This window comes from Embiotoca jacksoni, unplaced genomic scaffold, assembly GCF_022577435.1.
Source record: "Embiotoca jacksoni isolate LCO1_2020_lvr unplaced genomic scaffold, fEmbJac1.0.p SCAF_40, whole genome shotgun sequence".
Taxonomy (NCBI): Eukaryota; Metazoa; Chordata; class Actinopteri; family Embiotocidae; genus Embiotoca; species Embiotoca jacksoni.
The window spans coordinates 1,449,046-1,465,269 of record NW_027185393.1 but is presented as its reverse complement, the minus strand read 5'-3'; the positions used below and the strand labels follow the sequence as shown (position 1 = coordinate 1,465,269).

General features: G+C 42.8%; 1 protein-coding gene across 1 annotated transcript in view; it reads left to right on the top strand.

Moving 5' to 3' along the window:
• Window positions 1–16,224, top strand: part of ca10a (carbonic anhydrase Xa) — a 251,084-nt gene that overhangs the window by 190,394 nt on the left and 44,466 nt on the right. The gene's annotated exons all lie outside the window — the stretch shown is intronic.

Below are 16,224 nucleotides of genomic sequence, written 5' to 3'. Positions count from 1 at the left end.
TGGAGGAAGCTCGGGATGCTACCGGGTATCGATCCGGCATTACTGTGATCATTAGGAGATATTGACCCCGACCGTCTCCGTGCGCTCCATGAATCAGCAGTCAGCAGCCTCGCGGTGCTGGAGGTGTAGTATGACTGACATATTGATGTCCCCGTCACCTAGCAACAGCCTCAGTTATCAGAAATCCATAAGAGTAAATAGATATAAGTCTGTACAACACAGACTTATTATCATCGGTGCCATTAACACGCTGACCTGTGACCTCTGATGTGAGGGCTCTGTTCCATTTAGTGTCCCCGGGAGTCACGACAGTGACTGCAGCCATTATTCGTGCTCCTGTGGTGTGAGGTGTGCTGCAGATACCTGTACATGTCAGTGTTTACACTTTAGAGCTGCATTAGCTGGCTATTATGTTAGCAAACAGTTGAACTATACTTCTGGTTGACACGCAGCAGCATTAGCATTCACCTGCAGTTAATTCTCCACTCTCACCTGCAGAGATGTTTGGCCCTTCACCTGCTGAACGCTTGTTTCGGATGTTGCTTTTCTATAATTTAGTCGTGTTGATCAGAGCGTTTTCTCTGAGAGGGGAACTGAACAGTGAAGGAGTGCACCGTGAAACAACGAGCTGACAGACACTGAAACATTCTGTAATCTGAGAAAAGGTTTGGAGTGATGATCATTTTATTGTTTGTGAAACATATCCGTTAGTGCAGATTCAAAGTAACAATGCTAACATGCTAATGTATTAGAAAATTGTCTAGTTTGAATCATAGCAACATCGTCATGCAGTTAATTAATTTATCAGTCACTCTTCTTTTAGCTCTATTATGGTCTCCACTAGTTGTAGTGTAAGATATCTGGCTGCTGCTAACTTTGTTTGCCATTTCATGCAGGGCAGTTCATTGGAGCTTTTTCTCCCAAAAGAGAACTCCAAACCAAAACAACAAGCTAGAAGGGCCTTTCAGCGCTGTAGAGATGAGTTCATCTGTGAGTTCATAACTACAAACAGTGTAACAGTTCACCTTATTTAAAGACCTTTAAGGAGAAAAGTACAACCACACTGATTTGTAAGGAACAGACGGACCTGATACACCGTGAATAAATACCACCGGCTGAAAAACTCAGGAAATAAACAACATCACCATTTTCCTCACTATCAAATAAACAAAGTTCATTTATTAACGAAAGTGACACAGGTAGGCTGACAACGCACCATCCATTAAAGAAAATCTAATTAAGACACGCCCACCTGGATCAGAGTGACACACACACACACACACACACACACACACACACACGCACACACACACACACAGATACAAACGCACACACACACACACACACACACAATCACAGACACGCACACACACCATCCGAGTAATTACAAATCAAATTTTCACCAAAACCTCCAAAGTCTTTATCATCCCAACATTTGTGAATTTAAATGCATCCAAACTGTCCTGTAAACCTCCAGTATATCCAGGGATAGTGCAAGAAATAATACAAGAAATAATACAAGAAATAATACAAGAAATAATACAAGAAATAATACAAGAAATAATACAAGAAATAATACAAGAAATAATACAAGAAATAATACAAGAAATAATACAAGAAATAATACAAGAAATAATACAAGAAATAATACAAGAAATAATACAATTCCTTTTGTAATTTTGTAACTGAACACGCTGCCGGATAAAGTTCTCCAGACGCCGACCTTTTTATAGATTATGATGAATGGAATAATAAACATAAAGGTCCATATTTCATATCCATGTAGATGTGACAGGCCTCTGATAATATAATACATAATATAATATGATATATAGTAGGCTACTTAAAGTCCCCCATCACAATCACTATATAAATGGTGAACTCACCCATCCAACAGTGCTCAGTCACTTGTTGTTAATATAGACCCACTGATTAGCACTACTTGTTTTTACTTCCCACTGTTTGTCACTTGAAATTGTATTGATACCAAAACTGCTTCTTTTTCTGATTTACGTTACTGCAACAACAAACTGACGAGTATTTATGAGGCTTTATTTTGCAGTTTTAAGAAGAAGTGTGTATTTCATCAGTTTTCAGTCTGTTTTCAGAACAAGATAACAGAGAGCTTTAAATGAAGCTTCACATACATGAACATGTTTCTGACAGCAGCGATCTTTCACTGCAGGAGATAACATGTTTCCTGGAGGATGGGTTTTGTTTTTGCGTTTCTCCCTGCAGAAGCCCGAGGTTTTGTTTTTTGGACTATATTAGTGCTGCAAACATAAGCCTCTGACCTATTTCAGGTAGGGCTGAACCAGATTACTGCTCCATCAGTCTCTGCAGGTTTATTTAAGGTACACCTACACATCCCTGTAAATCCAGGTTGTTTTTATATCCGGGTTGACTGCGGGGGTTTCATGTAATAACTAGAAATAAAAGCCTGCTAGATGGAAATCCAGGAATTCATTTGTGTGATTATTTCGATCTTCCTTTTTTTTCCCTAGCAGCCCTGAGCCTGGCGCTGTATTACTCACATTGTTCTTGGCGAAAGCACAAAACCGCAGGTGGCTGGGGATGCCAGTCCACGAGAGGCTGTGTTGAAGAGGAATGATTAATCAGGGACTGGCAGAGGTAGACTGAGGTAGGACGAGAATAATGCAGAAGCAGAGGAGGCTCCGTTCCTCAGCGTTGTTTCATCAACAAATCTGAGTCTTTCTCTGCTAATGAACCTCCTCTGGGTATCTTTACATACTGCATGTGTGGAATCAGGTGACTTTGATACCGCTGGACTCTGGCCACTTGGCATGACGATGTGGAGAGATCATACAATTCTCAAGCTCAAAAATCAGAAATGATGTTATCAAAATAAAGGCAATAAATCAGCTCTTCATTTGTCTGACAACAGAAAACCTTCAAATCTGTCCATCAATCATGTTGCATGAGCTACATGTTACATTTTGGTCTCTGACATAGACTCCCATTCAACTTCTCTCATCTAATCCAAAGTGAATAAAATGTGTCCATCAGTTATCTCGGTGTTGTTAGATAAAGTCACTCCTTCTTATTAGTTTTCTGGAGGTCCATCTGAAAATAATCCCTCATTCATTAGAAAAGAAGATTCAAGAAGACCTGTTTTTGGGGGCGTGTCTGTTTGATTGACAGGCCTGCGGTGCAGTCAGGTTACAGCTATTGGTGGGCGGGACTTAGTATCATCAGGTTCATTGTGCTGCTAAAACCACATCGTGGATCAGATGTGACCAGTTGAAGACGGCCTGTTCGGATGCTTTTCTTTGACATGTTCGGCTTCACTTTAGACGACGCGGTCAAAGAGCCTCCGGATCTGCAGCGTACGTACTACTGAGAGGCTACAAGCTAAGATTGGTCGCAGCATAAACACAAAGCTCCACCAACCAGCTGATCTGTAGTGACGATCCATGTTTGATACCTGGCAGACCAACAATGTGAATATAATATTTACACACTAACTCCTGCAGCAGCGGCTACAGAATTCACTTTAAAACATCTTAAAAAAAAACACCTGTCCCTTTGCTACTGCGACTTGTTTCTAGTGTTAATGAGCCGAGGACTCTGCAACGAGCCCTTCAACTTCTCTGTCCCGACTTCAATCAGCAGCAGTTAAAGCGAGAAGGCTTTAAAACAATGGAAGGCCTCTGTTTTCCTGCCTCGCTCTCTTTCTTCCTGCCTTTGTTTCAAGTCTTTGATTCTGCTGTTTCGAGCTGTGTATCCAGCACGATGAGCCGAATCCCTGAACCACAACTTTCATCTCTCCCCCACTTAGCACACAGTCGTTTCAGAGGCTATCGGGCTTCTCTGGCTCTCATTTCGTCTTGTCAATAGTCCTAACCTTGCCAGCCTGCTCGTCTTTTCCTGCCGTAGCCCCGAGATGTGAACACTAACCATGAATCAGATACAGATCACGCTGGAACTTATTGTCCACAGTCTTTAGTCTTATCGCAGTGCAGTCCCACAAGCCTCTGCAGTCCAGAGGCTTTACACCACTCAGATCACAAGGTTCCTCTGTGGCTTTGAAACACTCTCCAGCCACAAGGAAACCAATTCAGTCTCTGCTCTGAGTGGGCCCTCCCAGAAAAGCAGCGGAGTGATAATGATGTATAAAATCGGGAGTTTAAATTTAGAGTTACTTCTGCCTGAGCCGCATAAAGAGCGCTGCAGGGCCAGGCACAGGGCTTCCCCCCTCATACATCCCCAGTGGATCGCTCCTTACCACAAACAAAATAAATAAATCAGAGCCACATACCCAGGAGCAAAGTGTCTGCGTGGGCGACCTCCCCTATTTTTAAGACACATTATGAGGACGAGGTTTTTCTCCTCTTTGATTGCCTCTCCGTCTCCTCCCTTGCTCTTTTCCATCTCAGTCTTTGCAACAAATTGCACCGCAGGAAAATGATAATGTTGTTTCTTCACTTTATGTAACTGGAGATAACTTGTATGTGAAACAGAGCAGTGCAGTACGTAATCAGTTCAGGTTAAATGCCCCTCGTCTTCTGAAGTGATTTTTAACCCTCCCAGGCTGAATTATGACAACCGTGAGACTTTTGTTCTGCTTTAAGTGCTTTCTGAGCAGCGAACACAGCGTGCAGAACACAAATAAGGAGCTCTCCGTTTGAAAGATGGCCTCTGCGTTTCCCTACAGTAGTCTGCTTTCGGAGCAGCTGGAGTTGTGCTATGGATCCAGATCTGTGCGCAGAGATAAGATACAGTACTTCATGCAGGCCGAGGCATACATATATGGCTCTGCTTTTTAACCACCCCTCCATGATAAGTAGGCCGACAGCAGCTTCGCAATCCTGCACTCTGTCTGAATGCTAATGAGGATACCTCGACGCAATCAGAGCAGCTTCTAGCACAGAGCTGCGAGTGGACCGGTTCTTCTGACGCTAATTGAATCGAATCCTGATCTCCTTTTCCTTCTCTGCTCAGTGCGCGGAGAGTTCACAACCTGCGTGAACGTCACACAGGCGCATGCAGGACATCCAGGCAGCAGGAATAAGAATATATACTGAATTAAATCAAAAACTCTGTGAAATACAGAGCTTCAACATGTAGTCGGGGTAAAGTACGGACGTCGTCAAAATGGCTTCTTTCATGGGCGATCACGTTGTAGCGTATACCGCCAAAGATGCTCGTAGCATTTCAACTGATGTTTCAATTTTATTTAAATAATCCAAATCACCGTAAAAACGCTGGCTGACATTAAGATAATTTCATATATTTAACAAACTTCATTTCACAACTCCTTTTAAAAAAAAGTTCCGTGACAGGAATCTAAGCGAGTGCCTTTCAAAATAAAAGCGTCTAAAATGAAAACAGGAAATAAGACCGTGGAAACTCTAAGAAGGAAGTACAAAATAAAACAGCAAGATTAACTGTCGAACCAGGCCATCTTAAGCTGGAAAGAAAAAACATAAATGGGGTTATTTCCACTGATGCTCTTTCCATGAATCACACATCTGAGCAGAAAACAGAAGACAGAAAAAGATCAAATTGTCTCTTTCTCATCAGCAGCAGGAATCTCTAACTACGTTGGCACAAACAAACCTATGATTATTTGTAAAATACACGACATACTATGAGCACTTACACTGCAGAATGACCCCTTCCTTCATCCTTTTTAATCATGTACTTTATGTATCATGGTATTTTTATTGCTCCCACATTAACACTTGAGAAGATTTTAATGCTTGAATTGCCTATTAAATGCAGCAGAACAGAATTATTAAAACTGTCCAGTAAATCACCATCGATGTATTGTTTGTGCTGTGTTAAGTCCGTGGTGACGTATCATATTAATGCCTCATGAAGCTGATATGTTGATCGTGTTAGCAGACAGTTGATATTTGTAGTTTGGTTTCTCAACCAATCACCAACCATCAGTGATGTCATCAACCATCAGTGATGTCATCGTTGGTTTGTGAACGTTATGAAGCCTCCAGTTCAGATTCTGTCCGTCACGGACCAGGAAGTGACCATATTTGGACGAGATGGGGGAGGAGCCAGCAGTGGATCTGACCGATCTGATCGGAAACCTGACGATACTACGTCCCGCCCACCGATAGCTGTAACCTGACTGCACCACAGGCCTGTCAATCAAACAGACACGCCCCCAAAACCAGGTCTTCTTGAATCTTCTTTTCTAATGAATGAGGGATTATTTTCAGATGGACCTCCAGAAAACTAAGAAGAAGGAGTGACTTTAGCTAACAACACCGAGATAACTGATGGACACATTTTATTCACTTTGGATTTGATGAGAGAAGTTGAATGGGAGTCTATGGAGCCGGAGGCTTTTTGGAGCCGACCTCTAGTGGCACTCGCTGGGATTGCAGCTGAAGACACTTCTGGATCAGAACCATTTTACAGACCCGGTATGGTCGATGCTCTCAACACTGATAAACCCGTCATTCCCCTCCAGTTCTGTCTCTTTCAGCAAGCAGCTCTTCAGCAGTTCTTGGAACTCATTTCTGGGAACTTTCCAAGGAACTAACGGTTCTTTCAGCTCTTTGTTATCTGCGTTTTAGCCATGGCTGAAAACCTCATGAAGTTCAGACAAATCAGTCAGCTTATGTTTCTCTTTGACAACCTCATTTTTGCTCCGAACAATACAAAGCGATGATGAACCTAACAATGTTTTAAGGTAGACCTTCTCATTAGACTTTATGTCGCTCCATTCCTCGGTAGGCTCCTTATGGTTCTTCGTCCCTGGGGAACGTTCCTGCAGTAGAAACATGGCTTAAACCAAATAAAGGTCCTGAAAGACAATAAAATGCATAGAACTGAAAATTCACTGTGGTTTCTTTACTACAAGCTATTTCCTTTACGGTGTATATAACCAGGTGACCCATTGTTGATATAAAAATCTTGGTTAGTGTAGCTTTAAGACACTTAAAGCTACAACTTGCAAGAGGAGGAAACAACATGAGGAATATCGGAAGTTGAATGTCTTCCTGTGACTGTAGAAAGCCACTGAGAGTCGTTCTAGCTGAAGGTTATGATGGGAATCCCTCGGCTTTGAGGGAGTCCTCCCATGCTTGTGTTTGTGTGTTTCCATCTCGTGTGCGCTGCCTCGCTGCCACTCTTCCTCAGTCTAACCTCTCTGATGGGCCTCGTGAGAAAACAGATGGCGTCGGGTTCCTCGGTGCCTCTTCCTACCGGGCCTCTGCTGCGCTGTCATCTCGCTGGCGGGGCCTCAGTCTTAATCAGGGGCTCCACTGATGCCACTTTACACCTGCATGCTGTCACTCAGCCAGAAAGAACTGATGAAGGAACAGAAGGCAGTGCCTCATCTTCCTCTCTGTTTTACTGACTTACTGGAAATACTCGCTCAGAGGAGAGAAACAGCATCGTGAATCCGGAGGGAGGCGAGTGGAAGCAGGGAGATGACAGCCAGATGGGGTCTATATTTCTCTCCAAATTTGTTAAACATGAAGGTTAAACGGCCACTCTTGAATTTTGTTTTATCTGTGCTCCATTTATTTTAAAGAGAAGTTTCTTTTTCATGTGAATGTCTTTGTGAAGCTTTTTCTGCAGCTGAAAGTATTTGAAGTAAATTTCTATTTTACACTTTAAAAATGTTTGTCACCATCTGTTGACAGACTCCCTGATGTTCAGGGCTAATCACCTATTCATTAGCTGACTCAGCAGCTGACTAAAAAGCAAACATTGAATCGGTATCCGCTCTTCGACCCGATGTTTCCTCTTCCGATGATTACTGAACACAGAGATGCAGAGAGTTTTCCTTTTATCACGTTCAGGTGTGCGATTTCCACAACTCTCATTCTGAGCACAACAACCCGTCAATAGCATCAAATATTTATCGTCGTACCTGTCTTCCATCAAAGCTATTGGTTGCCTTTGCCTGTCTTTGCCCTGAGGTAAGTACTACAATGTCAGGAAAGTGGGAGTGAAAAAAAAAAGTATATTATTTTTATTTGGCCTCCACGAACTCGTACACTTCAAACCTCGACTCCGTGTGACCTTGCAGAGCTGCGAGAACTTTTAGATGCAGGAACGAGCTGCGCTCTCTTCAGCCTTTATTGAATTCCAAAGCGCAGCTCTTGTCCGGTATTTTGATTGCAATCAACTGCTCAGACAGCAAAGCTATGACATTATGCCGAGCTTTTTTTTCATCATCCCGCCGTTTCTGCCTTATCAGCTGTTATTTGATTTCCAACGGTGGTTACAGGCAGCTAATCCGGCCGGCCGGCTCCGTGGCAGGAATGACCAACAGAGAGAGATAAGCTCAGGGAGAGAGGTAGAGCCGGCCGAGGGCTCGTGGGACGGACGGTCAAGTGAGCGGTCGCTCATCAAGCAGTTCGGGACAGCGAGAAGACCGTCTGGTGAGGAATCCACATCGGAGGAGGACTAACGGAGACGAGAGGACGGTGAACAGATCTGCTGAGAGCTGAACCATCAGACGGGAAGTGCTTTAACCTCATTATTGGCATTATTGACCGAGGTGATTGCACGATTATACAACAAGCTAGGAAACAAAAAACAACGTTGTGACCTCCTAATACCGCCGAAAAATGTCCTTTGTACTTGGTTACATGATCCTTCGTGCCGTTACTTTTACATGCGTGTAATTTTCACGCTTACAAAACGTAAAACTGTCATGCCTAGAGAGGCCGAAGCATAGCTATCTCTCTACGGTTGTGCTGTAGTGGCCAGGCGTGTCTATTTCACGCTTTGCTGTGATACTGGGGTGAAAGGTCAGCTGTGGTTGATCAGCGTTAGAGGGCACAAATAAAATACTTTCTTACTTAACGGTATCCGACAATGCAAACAGTGTTGTTTTTATTAGCAAAGGTTTTGAGATCTGTACGGATTCCCTGACATTTGAGCTTTTCCCCGGTGTAGTGGTGAGCTCTGTTGTGTTTGGTGTTGATTTTTAAAAATTCATTCGTTCAACGTCTCTATCTGGATACAGAATGATCTTTTAACAGTCCTTCAGTAGACAGAAGTTTCAGTACCGTTGCTGTGGTTGGTGTTTATACTGAGATTTGGTGGGATGACTTTTTCTAGTCTGCATGGACCATTTGGATGCTTCACACTTCAGGACATCAACGCTTTACTGAAAATAAAATCTTCACATATCATGAAAAAGCTGACGCTGAGCCGTCACTCAAACTCATCCACCCCTGATCCTCAAAAGCCGCTGGCTTACTGCCAGCTGTACGTGTGTCTCGTTATCTTTCTACTGTAGGAACATAACGTTATTTCATCCTTCGTGCATCTCTATTTTCAAGACATCATGCAAATTCTACAAAGTTGTGCTCCAAGACCTGGAAAGTTGGTGTGAAATTGCGATCACGTCCTCAGACCCAGATGAGGCTCCACGCTTGGTCTGGAAGCAAACCAAGAAACCTCTTGTCAACAAAAGCTCGATCCAATTGATTTGGTCGGCGCCCGCCTGTGATTGCAGAGTTCTCACGAGTCTAAACAAACCCAAGAAAGTGGAGAAACCGCTCCAGGGTTCAAAATAACTGCCATGAAAATACCTCGTTGTAGGATGGAGAAAAAAGTTGAAACACTCAGACCAAAGGAAGAAGAAGAGCTGCAGATAAAGAGACGCTCCACCCTTCCAGACGGATTCTCCATCTTTCAGACTTTAACTGTCGATCCCCTGACAAACACAGTTGAAACAGAGAGCTGCTTCTCTAACTGGCAGGCAGAGTAAACAGCCTCCTTCAACTCCAGTCCCACTACTTTATGTTGTGCTTGTTTTGGTGACAGGAGAAGTTATCTTAAAATGCCATCATCTTGATGGCCGGATCCGGGAGACGCTCCAACGGCTCTTATGAATTTCTCTATCCTGGCACATAAGATGTCTCCCGATAATCACGCACACAAACACAAACATATGCTTCCAGTATGAGAATGAAAAGAGCCGGCTCGCAGCTTTAAAGGCTCCAAGAGGTACTCCGAATTAAAAATGGAGGATAATCACTCTCTACAGCCACACATGTTCCCCTGACCACGTTCTTCTAATGTGATTAAAGGGGGGAAGGAAACTCCCCCGTTTGCAAGCAGGCTGTTAGGCTGTCTAATTAAAGAAGCCCGAAGCCTCTGCAGCGGCCAACAATTTAGAGAATTACTGAAAGGAGACGTGTATTATCCGGTTTATGTGCTTTTCTGGCAGTTATAGTGAAAGTGTTTGTGAGTTTAGTTTAATCACGGCCCGTTGTGTTCCTGCCATCAAGTGTGATGACTGTGTACCAATGAGGATTCATAGGAAGTGTCACGTAGACCATCCTCAGCTCTTCTACAGATGATATATCCTGATATAATTAAAACCCTGTTGGACCTTTATGGGCCACCAGAACTGCTGTGAGGCACCGAGGCCTGGACTCCACATGACCTCTGAAGGTTCCTTTTCAGCAGATCCTTTAAGTCCCAACAGTTGGGAGTCGGAGCTGCTCTGGTTTCTGCACATCCAGCACCACAGTCCCTGGTTCCTGGTGTCAGCAGGTTCTCACCACTGCTGCCTGGAGGCTCCCCACCAGGGGGTGCCGTATCATATCGTTCACCATGATACCGGATTCATTTTTCAGTCGATAGAAAAAATGTATATCGTGACAAAGGCAATTTTTCCAACCTGTTGACGTAATGACGTCATATTGTTACGCAACGAACCGTCTGACAAACGTTTGCAGCTCATCGAGCTTCAAGCTGAGAGCCGCTGGACTCTACAGGTGTTCAGATCAGTGTGAGTTTATCGCCCACCGCCAGCCCCTACATCCAACCTGTTGTCTGTTCGAACTGTCATCATAATTAGTTTCCACGCTCATCCTTAAATGTCATTCATACGGTGAATTTATATTGATGTTGTACTGTGTAAATTGCTCCATTGGATGATGTGCATCGCTCTGCATTCAGGCTCTCCAACAAGTAAAGAATGGAAACCAAGTACGTTTTTATAAATGAGGTCCCTGAGGTACCGGAGCCTTATTGGATTCCTAATGTTTTACAGGGTCTAATTAATTGCTGCTCCCTCCTCCCACCGAGTTCACTGGCTGTTTCCACTGTTCAGAGCCTCTCAGATGAGAGAAGCAGATACACATGGACGTGGACTCTGGTTGATTGTTGTGTGCTACCGTACAAACCAGTGTTAACCAGGGAACGTCTGAAAATCTCCTACTTTAACATCTCAGGCAACACAGATTAATCCCATGTTTTCATTGATTTCTCAATGATTCATTTCTTTCTGTAAATATCTGACCTCAGAAATATTTCCCAGGTGTTCCATTGTGACAATAATGCAGTGGGCAAAGTGCTGGACATTAAATTTGCATGAAAGTTGACAAGGAAACGACAAACTGAAGACTAATTCTAACACATGAACAACTAAAGACAGAATAAGTTGCTTCTCCTCCAAAATACAAAGAGTGATTTACGTGGCCGTTGTCTGATCTCTCACCACTATACAGTCCCTCCAGGAAATCGCATCGCAATAATCAATGCAAATTCAAGCAAACTCCGCAATATTTATGGGAGCGTGCAATTTTTTCTGCTTCCCGCAATTTTACGCAAAAAACTCACTTAAAACTGATCAAAGTCAAACATTTTTGATTGCAGCAATCACACAAAAAACAACTGGTGGGACTGATATGGTTAATGTACGGTGACATATCTGCAACAAGACTGCTTTACTTTGAAAAAAAGAGCCTGCATTAAATGCAGGTGAGCAGCTGGCCACAGTCCAGGCCTCTCCTGTGTTACCATTCACTGCACCAACCAGGTCTTGTACTTTCTGCTTTGTTACTTAAGAACACACTACTTCTGCATAATGCATTATTTATTACTGAATTATGGTGAAGTACAGAATTACAACCTGTAGAACAGAGATGTGATTATGTGGTCTCCATTTGGATTTTACTCAAATTCAAGAGGCACTGAAAAGATCAGACTTTTGCTCTCACAGCACCATCAGGTTGATGTTGTTTAAATTTGATAGGAATAACTTAATAAATATCAAATTAAGTATCTTCTGATACAGATTCATGCTCCTCAGAGATGAATAATTCTGCTGCTGGTGGATGGAGGTGAGAAAGTTTGCAGAATATGAGGCTCATGAACACGATGTAAACTTGAGGAAAGTCAGTCCAACAGTTGATCGGTTATCCTCTCTGTTTGGCTTTACCTTCGAGCGTGGTCAGTTAAAAAGGTTTAAACTATCTGTTGAAGTTCAGGAGCTCAGCTGTGACGCTTTCACACAAACACACACCGGTGTGCACAGGGCACGTAGTTAATAATCTATTTTTAATTTAATTAAAGTCAACAATATAATCCTGCAATTTGTAATGGTTGTTCTGAATTTTTAATCAAAAGTCACAACACGTTCCTGTCAATGTTTCACAATAAAAGCCTCATTAAGATATGAAAGGTTTCTGTCTAATGAAACACTGATGAGCTTTTAATTTGAAACAAACACAGGAAGTGTTGAGTTTGTATTAAGTGATGCAGTAACTTTCACAGGGCTGAATCAGTCAGTACGCATTAGATGTCAATACCACAACTCCACTTGTTGTTATTGGCTCTCTTACAGTACGTAGTCTTTAGAAATGATCTGATCTTCAAGCACTTACAGAATGTAAATTAATTTCTACCGGACTGAGAGAAGTGTGAACATTTTATTTCCTCACTTGGAATAAAAAAGTTGTTGTGGCAGCTCTACAGCCGTGGGTGTAAACACCTTTAGACACAGTTGGACAACATTTGGACAAAACTAAACAAGGTATAAACTGATTTTATAGAAAGACAAAATATACAGTTGCAGGTTTTTGCAGCATCATTTAAAAGCAGAGCGAATTGATTTGAACAAAGTGCCGATGTTTTATTTCTCTGCTGATGACAGCACCGTCTCTGCATATCTTTTTACTGATGCCTCTCGTTGAATCTTTCTCGTCATTGAAATGTGAGTCTCAAACAACTAGTCTTCAGTGAGCTGCAGCCCACACAGCCCTGCGTGTATTTAATTCATCATGGCTGCTCTTTTCTTTTTTTTTTGTCCTCCTTTTCTCCTCTTTTTTTATCTTTTCCCTCCCACCTTCACCGGGCTCTCCACATGCCTCTCCTCCATCTCCATCCATTTACTCTCCGCATCCACGCTCCTTCATGAAAGAGCAGCAGTCATCTTGTGTTTTAATCAAATACATTTTTTCATAATTCAGTACTTCCAGCAGCACAGTTATTATAATGGTTGCTAAAACATGGCTGCAGCTCACAGCTACTGTCTCGTGTATTCATGTAGCTGAACACCGTTCCCACTGCTGAGATATTAAAACTTGTTTTTCTGTTCAGGTGTAACATGATCTTTCTGCTGATGGTGGTTTTTATGTTTAAAATGTTTCTGCAGCCTCGTAGTCGAGCAGCTCCAACAGTTCATGGAGACTTCTCCTTGTAACAAGCGGTAATTTACTCTATCGATCTGTGTACTCACATAATGATGATGTTCTCTGTGTTTTCTCATTACCACCATCCTACTGATGTTCTCTGTTATCTGCCAGCGACTGCTACGTCTCAGCTTCCTCCTTTATGACTTGTGTACGTTCACTGAACTATTACCGGTTAATGCGATCGTCACTATCCGTTCAGCGACCAGCGCGGTGGTCCTTTTACAGCTCCGTTGATCCTGGAAGCTTCTCGGAACAAATGAAAAACACCTAAAGCTGCTCGAACTAAATGAGACGTGTTGCAGGAGACACGCAGCAGCAGAGTGAGGCTTTAATTCACACTAATGAACCCAGAAAAGCTCGATACACATCATCCACAGACTCAGCTGATGTCTATTTATGAGGAGCTGTGTTGTAACTGTGTGTGTGTGTGTGTGTGTGTGTGTGTGTGTGTGTGTGTGTGTGTGTGTGTGTGTGTGTGTGTGTGTGTGTGAAGTGTTGTGTCAGCTGTCAGCATCAGCATTGATGCTGTTTGCTTGATTTCAGTTTCCATCTAAATCAAAGTGTGTTGGCAACCGCCGCCTTCTTTTTGATGTGTTTCTGATACACTTGTTGTTGTGATGAGTCGGAGTCGCTGCCGGTGTGAACGTGTGCATCTGAATGTGTGTGTAAAGTAAAGAAGGAGCTTTTTTCTCAGTTTACACCTGAAATGAAATCATTCCTGAGGCCACGCTGTGTCTGTTAACACAACAGCATGTTGGGAGGGTTTCAGAGCATTAAACACATGTAATGACGCTGTGTGATACTATGATGACTGAAATGAATGGAGCATTTGTTGTGCTTCATTTCTGTTGCATCAAATTTAGCAGAAATGTATTTGAGTATTTTTAAAGCGGGTTCGGTAACATCAGAGTTACTGAATCATGTAGGCTGTTATTCACTGGTTGGATTAGGTTGAAGTAGAAAATACCTCGGATCTCACGCTGGCCTGGAGATGGAGACACAGAGACTTCAAAAACTGTCCCCATTGTCTCCTATCTGTAGGACAGCTGTTCAGTTTGACTTCACAGTTGTGAAAGTGAGGAAACAGATTGTTTACAACAAGCTAACGACATTTTAAAACTATTTGCATCCTCATCAGTGTCATCAGGTTGCCGAAAGTCGCGTGCACAGTGAAACACTTGAACAGCATGAAAACAGCTCGGTCTTTTCTTCTCTGCTCTCTTTTCAGTCAATAGAACTGCATCAGAGCAGAAATGTGCCGGAGTGACAGACATCACGTGTCCCTTCAGGCCAGGAGGGTTTCAAAACTTCTCAACTTTCCAGGAAGGAAACCTTAACGTGTCTGGTAAAGTGAGAGATATGGGGGACTATATGTTCTTCTTCTCTCAGGCTTTCTTCAGACATGCCGGAGCAGGTAGTTGGTGGACGAGGCCATACAGGAGGTTCTGTGTGATGTATGAGACCCTGACAGTCCTGATGGCAGCAGCCAGGTGATCTGATCCTCAGTGTGACGGGAGGGAGGACAGCTCTCTGATTCTGAGGCTAAATATTTCAGCTTCAGTTCCTGGCAGTCTCACAATATGGACTTTCTCCAGACGACACTGAGACAGTTGTGGATTTAAACAGGAAGTATAATGTTGCTGGAGTCCAAAACGTGAAATACACACACTGGTCCACTACAGCAAAACGTGAAATAGCCACGCTTTGGCCTCTCTAGGTGTGACAGTTTCAGGTTTTGTAAGCGGGGCATGAATCAGAGACTACCATGCAGGAGGTTCAAATCCAGGAGGTGTCAATGTTGTTCTTGGAAAGTTGAATTTTCCTGTAAATCACGTGGCTGTATGTGTGCAGTAGATTGCATTTTCGTCCACTACAGGCGTGGCTATGTCACATTTTGCTGCGATATCAGGTTGCGGAGTCAGCAAGTAACATGGAGGGCGACAACCTGAGATCTGTTGAACCCGACTAACCAATAAACCACTGAAGCTCGACTGCTCCAAATACAGGCCGAGTGAAAAATCAGGCGTCGTATTTCAGCGTCAACAAAATATTTGAAAATATCAAATTTGAAAGCACGAACTATCAATCCAAAGAGTGTAAAGAATTTTACAACAGAGCCGTACTTTGTAATAAGAGTCCTTCCACACAAAAGAAGTTTCTTGCCTTTCTTGCTCCCATCTATCGCGGCACATACTCATTGGATGACTTTTTTTTCACTGTTGGAGTCCAGTAAACAAAAATGCTTCAAAGCTTTTTGTCTTGTTTTTTTATAAAAGGGCTGAATGTCAAGAGGTTAACTAGCTTAACCAGTTTGACCAGGTTTTTCAACAGAATGAGGTTGGAAGTTTTCTTCATACTGAAAGGTTGAACACCACCTGACTGAAGGTTGTCGTCACACAGGAGAAACAATAACCATCTTTCTGATGGCATTAATTTGTCAGATCTGTTCTCACTACGACCACACCTACAAGTCAGACAGAGTATTCACAGTCATGTAACAATATGTTGACATGTTCATGTACACCTGTAGCTGCTTTTTATTTATTTGGTTGTTTTAAACCAGATTTAAAAGCCTAACGAGGAATGATCAGCGCCTCGGTCCTGATGTTAAACAATCACATTAAAACACACCCTCCAGTGTAATGTTGCGGTTATACAACAGGTAACCAACTAAATAAATGTAATCAAAATGTATTTATATTGTGGGATGATTCGCTCTCAAAATATAAAACTTTTTGTTGGTGATCTCTGTTTCCATGGCAACACGAGGTGTGCCTAACAACTGGAA